Raw genomic sequence first — 10,237 nt, forward strand, 5'->3', positions numbered from 1 at the left:
CTGTGTAGCCCTGGCTGTTCTGGCACTCACTCTGTAGACCAGGCTGGCCTCAGATTCACAGAGACCGCTTGCCTCTGCCTCCTGAGCACCAGGATCAAAGGCGTGTGCCACCACTGCCTACCACATGGCTCAGTTGATGAAGTGTTTGCCTGGCAAGAGTGAGGCCCTGGGTTCCACCCCCCCTCACTGAAGAAACAAGGTATGGCCAAGCACATGGGTAATCCTAGCACTCTAAAGTGGAGGCTGGAAGCTCACGATCAGAGCAAGTTCCAGGTCAGAATACAAGTAACAGTACTGCTAATAGTTCGGACTTTGTGATGGAAACTCAAGTTAGTCTCTCCCTCGCCCTCTCTCTCTCATCATTGTTGGCAAGAAAGTGACTTGCTCATACGCCTTGGTTTCCTCAAGTGTGGCTCCCACTTGGGCTTTCTCAGTTGCGTCAAGCCTAGAAGTATCCTGGCTAGCACCTGCCACGGAGCATGCTCTAGTTTCGTTTCTGCTCTTGTGTGAGCACCCTGGCCAAAAAAAACAGCTTCGGGGAGAAAGGACTTGTTTTAACTCACAATTTCGCCAGGCAATGATGGCACATGCCTTTAACCCCAGAACTTGGGAGGCAGAAGCAGGTGGATTTCTGAGTTCGAGGCCAGCCTGGTCTACAGAATGAGTTCCAGGACAGCCAGGGCTGTACAGAGAAACCCTGTCTCGAAACAAAACAAAACAAACAAACAAACAAACAAACAAAAAAAAACCCTCACGATTTTACTGGTGAACGTGGCAGGAGCCGGAAGCTAGTCAGCGGTATTCGATGGTCACAAGCAGATAAGTGATAAGGGCACAAGAGCTCGCTTGCTTGCTGACTTATGCTTAGCTCAAGCTTGACTCTCTGTGCTGTTTGAGGCCCCCTGCCCAGGGAATGGTGCCACCCACAGTGGGCTGTGTCTCCCCATATCAACTACTTAAGACAGTCCACCATAGACACACCAAGGCTAACAGCGTAGACTCCTCCTCACTAAGACATCCCTCCAATGGTTCTACTCTGGGTCTAGTTGACAAAGCTAAACACCACACACATATTCATTGACACTTTCGATCAAGTCCCCACCCTCGCAGAGAAGCCAAAGGGGTGGGGAAAGTGATGCCACCCAAGATGGTTCTCTGTAGCCCTCTGTGTTCAGTTCAGCCACTCGGTGCTACTCTGCCACTGTGCTAGACTCAGGCTACTAAGCAAATAAACTTGTCTGTGATGAGCCGTGCTACACACTAAGGACTAGAGGCTGAGGGAATGGCAGCATCCAAAGGGATCCTCTAGCCATGACCTGGGAGCCACCGTGGACACTCAGCCTGTAGAAAAGGCTACAGGCCCCCAATGGCGTAAGCCTAAGAGGATGGACTGGCCCCAACCCTCACCTGGAGAACGCAGGAGAGCTGGCCCTGGTGGCATGGGCCCTGGAGAGCTGGTGAGCTGACCCAATCAGTCCAGATCCAGGTCTTTGAGTTGGCCCAACCCAACATCTACCCATCTATGTATGAGCTGCTGGAGAGAAGGAAGGGGCCAGTCCTGCAGATGGAAAACTGTGGGGTCTCCATGACACAGGACAGCAGCAGGATAGCCAAGAGGTGTCCCAGTGAGGAGCCACGATTGATGGTGCAGCAGAAGTCAGAGGCCTCAAACCAGCTCGATGACTCCTTGCAAGTAAAGCTCTCTGAGCAAAAGGCTGTACTGTGTGACATCCTGCAACACATGGCAGCTTCCACAGTGTCTTGGTGGGGAGGTGGCAAGGGCAGAGGGCAGATACAGAGGGAGATGAGGGGGATTTGGGTGCATGATGTGAAAGTCATGACAAATCAATAAAAAGATTTTTTTGGTTTTGTTCTGTTTTGTTTTGTTTTAAATGGCTCCAAGCCCAGGATTGGCCTCCAGGGCTACAGTCTGTGTCTCTTCCGGGTTCTGGTTCCTTAAAAACCACTGTGCTGTGTTCTCCAGCAGCAGGAGTGACTTTCTGTTTCCAATACCATGATTTTGCATGCCCCCGTCCCCTCGTCAGCCACTCTGATGGTGTCTGTTGCTGTGTGACATGGCAACACTGTCAGCTGGAAATGGTAACTCAACTACCCTTCTCTTGTTTTTAAAACAGGGTCTCATGTAGCCCAAGCTGGCCTCAAGTTCACTATGTAGCTAAGGGTGACATTCAACTTCTGACCTCCCTGCCTCTCTCCTCCCAAGAGCCCGAATGACAGCCGTGAACTACCACGCTTATTCATGCAGTGCTGGGAATGGGACCCAGGGTTTGTATGCAAGCTAGACAAGGTGTCTGCCGGCTGAGCCACAACCAACAGATAAAATGGCCAGCCCAAGAGGGGCTCTTCTTCTTTTTTCTTTTGTTCATTTGTTTGTTTTGAGATAGGGTCTGTGCATAACCTTGGCTGTCCTGGAACTCAAAGAGAACTCTTCCTCTGCCTCTAACCCTGACCCTGAGTGCTGGGATTAAAGGCCTGCACCACCACCACACCTGACAATAGCGGGTATTTTTAAAAACCGCTAATAGTACTCAGTTGCAATCCTTTTGTATGTCTGTCTATTTCACAAGATGTTTAAGACTCTGAATTGAGTCCTGCTCATTTTTGGTCCAGCCCCATCAGCAAAGTACAGGGCTTGATTACCCTAGGTTCACCTGGCCTGTATTTAATATCAAGGACTCCTTGGGCCATTTCAGCTTGTCTTGGTCCCTAGTGAACCCAACAGAAGGAAGTAGGAGGGCTAGAGACCTTGAGCACAGGCTAGGAACGTACCCTGTGAGCCCCACACCAGCCTGTGCGCCGTGTGTGTGAGAAGCTTGATCTCTGCTTCTTATTGGTGAGATCTTTCAGTCAGAGCTCCGAGGGTTCACTCAGGTGCTGTCCAACCTTGCACTTCCCTTCTGCTTTGAATTTTACTAAGCAAAGAGACTTTGTGTCCGGGGGTGCTGTAATGTCTGTCCTGTCCCCTTTCCTGTGGACTCTGGACTTATCAACTATTGGAAGAAATAAAAGTTGAAGGGCTTGGGTCTTAGCTCTGGAGCCCATGTGATGGCACGTGCTTCTAATCCCAGCATTTGGGGAGGGAAGGCAGGAGGGTCAGAAGAAGCTCAGGGTCGTCCTTGGCTACATAGAAAGTTCAAGGCCACCCTGGGCTACATCGTGATCTCTTGTCTCTGAAATGAATAAATAAAACTGTGTGTGGGTGGCTCACACCTGTGATCCCGGCACTGGGAAGGCCAAAGCAAGAAGGTTCCCACCCCTTCAAGTGATGTTTAGTTCCTGTATCTGTGGTACCTGGTAGAGCACATCTAGCCCATAGTAGGTCCTCAGCCAATGCCTACTGGCTGGATAAGTAAGTGCCTGCACGCCTGGATGCCTATATACACACTGAGAGCATAGGGTCCCTGTGACACCACCAGTCCCTCAGGTGTGTCTGAGCCACCCACACAGTTTTTATTTATTCATTTCATCTTCTTGAAAGATCCAAGATTTCATTTAAAAAAAAAACATTTTGTTTAAAAAACCTTCCCACAGAGGGCTTGCTTTCCTGCTGTTTCTTCTGGCTAGACGGTCTATCTTCTTCCAAACAGATTCAGTTCATGAAAGACAGAACCATCCCACACAGTCTTGTAAAGTATCATGACTCAAATGTGGAGCGGCGCGTCTTGAGCTCCACACACCGTCAACCACACTGGACCTCGTTAACCTGTAAGCATACAGAAATCTTGAGTTTGTAGCATCCATCCACCCTGAGCCTGTACAAATGCAATAACACTGAATGGGACATAGCAGTTTTGTTCCCTCTTTCTCTGTGGGGTGTGTGTGTGTGTGTGTGTGTGTGTGTGTGTGTGTGTGTGTGTGTGTGAGACAGTGTTTCATGTAGCCCAGGCTGGCCTTAAACTCACTCTGAAGTCAAGGATACCCTTGAACTTCTGGTTCTGCATCTAAAGTCCCTAAAGTCCTAGAATTGTTGAGTGAGCCATCGTGTATCCTATGTCCAGCACTAGGAATCCCAGGGTCTCATTCGTGCCAGGCAAGCGCTCTAGCAACAAGCTCCATTCCCAGCCTGATACCTCAGTCTTTACAAGTCCTCCCTCCCTTCGCCTTCTTTGTCCACTCTGACCTCCACATCTCTGGTCATTTTCAAACTAAGCATGGCCCATCTGTGTTCCTGAAAGATACATGCTGTCCTTTCAAGGTCCAGGGCCTTAGGATATGGGGCTTTGGGAGGCAAGTGGCTTCTGGAGTCAGAAGGGAGCAGCAGCCAGGGTGTGGTGGCTCGTACTGACAATCCTAGCAGTGTGGAGACAGGCAGGCAGATCTGTGGAGCCCACAGAGAGCCTACTCAGGAAGTTCCAGCCTAGTCACACACAGACATGCACAGACACACACACACACACACACACACACCTGTCTCAAAGAACAAAGCAGGCACAGTAAGGTGACTCAGGCAGAGACACTTTTGCCACCAGGTCTGACAACCTGAGTTTGTTCTCTGGGACCCAAGGTAGAAGAAGAGAATCGACTCTAGCAAGTTGTCCTCTGAGCTCACGTGTATGCTGTGTTGTGGTCCAGACACACACACACACACACACACACACACAAGCAATTTATTTTAAAAACTTTAATTTTTTTTATTTTAAATTATGTGTATGTGTCGGTGTCCATGGGTATGTGCAGGTGACTACAGGTGACCAAAGAGGCCAGATGAGGACATCAGATATCCTAGAAATGGAGTCGCAGGCAGTTGTGAGCCCCTCTGCTTTCTGGTTGTAGAAACTAAACTTGGATCCTGAGGTTTATCTCCAGCCCTGCTGAAAAATATTTTCTATTTGAGGACAGTCAAGGCTACACAAAGAAACCCTGTCTCCAACAACAAACAACAAAATGTTAAAGGAAGATGGCTGACCTAAGGAACACAGGAGGCTCCAATCTCCACACACATGGGCACATACACACATCTTCATCACATGTACACATGTACCTGTGCACATGAACACACAGAGAAATACACACGTTAGGGGTTGATGACCGTCACTAGTGGTCTGAGCCATCTCATCCTTCGGGGTAAAACTCTTCAGGTAGGAGAACCCAGAAGAGAGGTTTAGGGTCTGAGCCACCACCCTCAGTGCCAAGCCCGAAGAGGAAAGACACCCCAGAGTTCCCCTCATGGTGCAGGCTCAGGGGTAGTCAATATGCATTGACTTAGTGTATGAATCAGGCCACCTTCACGTTCAAGTGGACTGGACACAGAATGGAGAGAGGAGGCAAGCTTTCCATGCCACCCAGAGCACAGCAACGAGAAGGCCTTAAGTAGCCAGCCCAGCGACATCTTCTGAAGCCACAGATTCGACCAGGAGAAATCTAAGCATTTCCCATGTCCCAAGACTGCAGATCTGAGTACAAAGTGGCCCTGTGGCCTGGGGAGATGGCTCAGCAGGGAAAGTGTCATGCAAGCAAGAAGATCTGCATTTCAACCCCAGCACCCACACAAGAAAGCCAGGCCTGGCAGCCTGCACCTTAACCCAAGTCATGGGGAGATCCTTGGGGCTCTCCAGCCAACCAGCCTAGCCTGCTTAATGACTTCCAGGTCAGTGAGAGAGACCCTGTCTCAAAAATGTATGGACCCCCAGGTCTACAGCTGTATATACACACACACACAGGCATATGCCCAAACTGGTCCTGGGGAAAGCCAGCATTGAGAGTAGATCCATTCCACAACTCAGTGATATCAACAGATAACAAGGCCGGGCAGTGGGTGCACGCCTTTAATCCCAGCGCTTGGGAGGCAGAGGCAGGTGGATTTCTGAGTTCGAGGCCAGCCTGGTCTACAAAGTGAGTACCAGGATAGTCAGGGCTATACAAAGAAACCCTGTCTCAAACACACACACACACACACACACACACACACACACACAAAGCCACTCTTTCAAAATTGCAGTGTCTGCAGGGCCCAGGGGCCGTGGGTGAGAAACTGTTAAACTGCCTTCGGAAGGACTGGAGGTACGGCGGGTGACATAGGAACTGAGCTCAGCTTTAGATGGGAAGTTTACCGCTAACACCTGCACATCTCTCCTAACACCTTTGGGTGGGAACTACGCTCCTGCTGTAACAGATGCTCTCTGGTCTTCTGCTCATTATTTTTTTTTTTGTTGGGTTTTGTTTTTTCTGTCTTTTGTTTTCTGAGACAGTGTTTCTCTGTGTAGTCCTGGCTATCCTGGAACTCACTCTGTAGACCAGGCTGGCTTTGAACTCAGAGATCTGCCTCCTGAGTGCTGGGATCAAAGGCATGCTCCACAACTGCCCGGTTCTGCTTGCTCTTAACAGGTGTCTTTCTTAGCCTAAGTCAGCCTACCTACCTAAAAGCGTTTTCCACACTGTTCTATTTAAGTGAACCCATGTCTTAATTGCCTCTCTTGGCTGCTGCTGTATAATTACACTTCTCCCTTGGGGTGCGAGTTTGGGGTTGGATATTTCTTTTGCACATGTGACCTCCTATGCTTTGTTTACTAAGATCTCTTTCCTTCCCCTCCTCTCTCTCATCCCCTCCACAGCAGTTTCTAGGTGGCCCCTGGATTGGATGTTCTTAGTGTCTAAGATGGTTAACTTGCCTGAATGTAGAGTCACCATGGAAACATAGCTCTGGATATGTCTATAGGCTGTTTTCAGAGAGTTTTACCTGAGGGAGGAAGACCTCCCACCCTGAGTGTGGGCTGTACCACTCTATGGGCTGCAGTCCCTGAAGGAATATAAAGGGTTCTGCCTTCCTCCTTTTCCCTGACTGCAGATACGGTGTGACCAGCTGCCTCCCACCCGGCTGCCTTTCTCTACCCTCAAACTGTGAGCCGGTATAATCCCTCCTGCGTAGGTCAAGCCTCTTACACAACAAGGAGAGAAGCAAACGCAGTCCTACCAGAGACCTTTACTGTGCATGCAAGGTCCTCCAGCTCCTGCAGAGACAGATCCTCCTGCCCTCGAAGCTACTATTTGAATACCTGAGGCAGGAGGATTGCCTCAAGTTCAACACCAGACTAAGTGCAAGGTCAGTCTGGGTTGTTTGCATAAGTGAGAACCTGTTCCAAAAATCCACCTGGGGTTGATGAGATGGCTCAGCAGGTGAAGGGGCTTGCTGCAGATCCCGATGGATGACCTGAGTTCAATCCCCAATTCCCATGTGGTGAAAGGAGAGAACCAGCCTCTTTTAAGTTGTCCCCTAACTTCTTTTCCTTTTTTTTGTTTTGTTTGTTTTTGTTTTTGTTGTTGTTGGTTTTTTGTTTTTGTTTTTGTTTTTGTTTTTCGAGACAGGGTTTCTCTGTATAGCCCTGGCTGTCCTGGAACTCACTTTGTAGACCAGGCTGGCCTCGAACTCAGAAATCCGCCTGCCTCTGCCTCCTGACGAGTGCTGGGATCAAAAGCATGCGCCACCACGCCCGGCTGTCCTCTAACTTCTACACGTGCTCTGCGACAGATGTGTCGCACAAAAACAAACAAACAAACGAAACAATAAATAAATACATTAAAAAAGTTAAATTTTTTTTTAATTAAAAAACAAGCAGCCAACAGTCAAGCAAGGTAAAGCCCACCTTTAATCGCAGCGCTCAGGAGGCAGAAGCAGGAGGATCTCTGAGTTCAGAGCAGCCTGGTCTACGTAGTGAAATTCCAGCAGCCAGGGCTACATAGAGAGACATTGGCTCAAACAAAACACCCCTGTTGGCTCCCTGCAAGGAGGCTCTGCTGAGGGGGCCCTGAAAGGTCAGACCTTTGCATGCAGATGGGATCTGCTGTCCAGGACCCGTTAGAGAGGAGATCGTGGCTCTGTGTCTTCCCCCTCCCGTGTTCCTTTTCCTCCCGTCCTCCAAGGAGCAGCCCAGAAGTACTTAGACTGTGCATTGATTTCTTCTCTCGGTGACCAAGCACCCGACAAGGCACAGCTCGTGGCTGGAATTGAGCTCAGAGGCGGCAGCTTCCTGGCCTGGCATGCACACGTCCTTAGGTTTGCTCTCCAGAACTGCAAAGAAACTCAGCAGCGAGGAAAAGCAACTCGATGTATGAAGAATTCACTTTGGGTCATGCTTTAAAGGGCTAGAGCCCATCTTGGCAGAAGAGACATGGCAGGGCTTGGTTGACTATGGCCAGAACTTCAGCTCCTCACCTCTTAGTGACACAAGATGCAGAGATCTGAGGCTGGGCAATCACCCCTCTCTATTGGTCCACTTCCTCAAACCAGACTCCACCTCCTATGGACTCCATGACATAGCCCGGCACAGTGGCTCCACAGTGGGCTCTGCCTTTAATCTCAACATCCAGGAGCTGTATAGTGAGACCCTGTCTGCAAGCAAAAGAAAAACACCCCCGCCCACAGCTTCTCAGACAGCACCACCAGGGAACAAGTGTTTAAACACACCGACCTATGGGAAGCATTTCATATTCAGACCCAAACACACGGGAACTCCTGTCTAGGGTCTGCTTCTAGAAACACCCCGTGAGTCCCTCTGCAGCCTGCAGCCTGACTGCTTTGCAGGTTTGGCTTGGTTTTAGGTGTGAGTTTGTGTTCATCCCCCTTCTCACAAGGCCCGCATCTCATGTGTGTACTCAGAAGTGGAAAGGTCGTGCGTGGATGTGCGTGGATCTGCCTAAGACCCTAACTTCAAGGTCCCTCCTATTATGTTGAACCCCATGTTCTGAAGTGGTGCTACTTCCTGCTTCAGGAAGTTCTGCTGACAGGTTTGCTTAGATTTCTTTTCTTTTCTTTCTTTTTTTTTTTTTTTTTGAAATGCTGTTTACTTTTGTTGATATATAGTATCCATGCCAAAGCATACACATTTGTCTTTGTTTTACATTTTTACTTCTTTTTTTTTTTTAAGATTTTTATTTATTTATTATATGTAAGCACACTGTAGCTGTCTTTAGACACTCCAGAAGAGGGCATCAGATCTTGTTACAGATGGTTGTGAGCCACCATGTGGTTGCTGGGATTTGAACTTCGGACCTTCAGAAGAGCAGTCGGGTGCTCCTCCTACCCACTGAGCCATCTCACCAGCCCCCATTTTTACTTCTTAATGCTCTCTCTCTCTCTCTGTGTGTGTGTGTGTGTGTGTGTGTGTGTGTGTGTGTCTGTGTGTGTCTGTGTCTGTGTGTGTCTGTGTGTGTGTGTGTGTGTGTGTGTGTGTGTGTGTGTGTGTGAACCCATGTGCCACCGTGCCCATGTGGAAGTCAGAGGACAACTCTCTACCCACCTTGTGGGTACCAGGGCTTGAACTCAGGTCATTAGGCTTGGCAGCAGGTGCCTTTGCCCACTGAGCCATCCATCCCCCCAGCCTTGGTGCTTTTGGGTTGTTTTAATATGGGGTTTCATATACCTGAGGCTGACCTCAAATAAATTATATATGGGTGAGATGGCCTTGAACTCCTGATCCTTCTGCCTCTACCTCCCAACTAATGGGATTACAGATGTATCCCAGCTTATGGGTTTAGAGGTGTGTGTTTCTGTCTTAACTCAAACATGCATATTTTGAGCATGTGATATGTAAGAATGTTGGAGATGTGTATACCCAGGCCTCCTATGCGCAGTGAAATACAGCAAAATTCTATCAGGCACAGTTAACAAAAATTTTTCCATAGATTAGTTTTGCCTTTCTTATGATTTTATGTGGACATACAATATTTGGTTATACAAAGCCCAGTTCCATCTCCTTTTGTGTCTTTAAGCTGTGTGAGGCTGCAGCTTCAGGAGGAGGGTTTGTCTACAGTTATAAGGTCCTTACTCCAAAAAATAAAATAAAAGTTTGGGCCTTAGTCAGGCACAGTGGATACGACCTGTCATCTCAGCATTTGGGAGGCTGGGGTGGCAGGTTCGTGAGTTCAAGGCTAGCTTATCCATTAGTTGAGATCCTGTCTCAACAAATAAGAAACAGGAATTTATGGCTTTTAAGTTTATTCTTCTTGATGTTATTTTACAATTTCCAAGAGGTGAAACTACAGACTCAGCGCTCACACTTCTGTTCCTATCAAAAGTCTCCATGGGGTAATCTATTTTTTTTTTACCCTAAATCCACCCGCTGCTTCTAGAACAATCTGGTTAGTCTTTGAACCTGGGGACATCAAGTTTTATTAGAGACAAAAGTGGGAAATTTCAGAGATAAGAATCAGAGACTCTGTACACTTAAACAGAAACTGGGCTTTCTAGAGCAGAGAGGCCTTAGGCAGACAGGAGGAGCTC

This window comes from Mus musculus, chromosome 9 (assembly GCF_000001635.26).
Source record: "Mus musculus strain C57BL/6J chromosome 9, GRCm38.p6 C57BL/6J".
NCBI classification, from domain to species: Eukaryota; Metazoa; Chordata; class Mammalia; order Rodentia; family Muridae; genus Mus; species Mus musculus.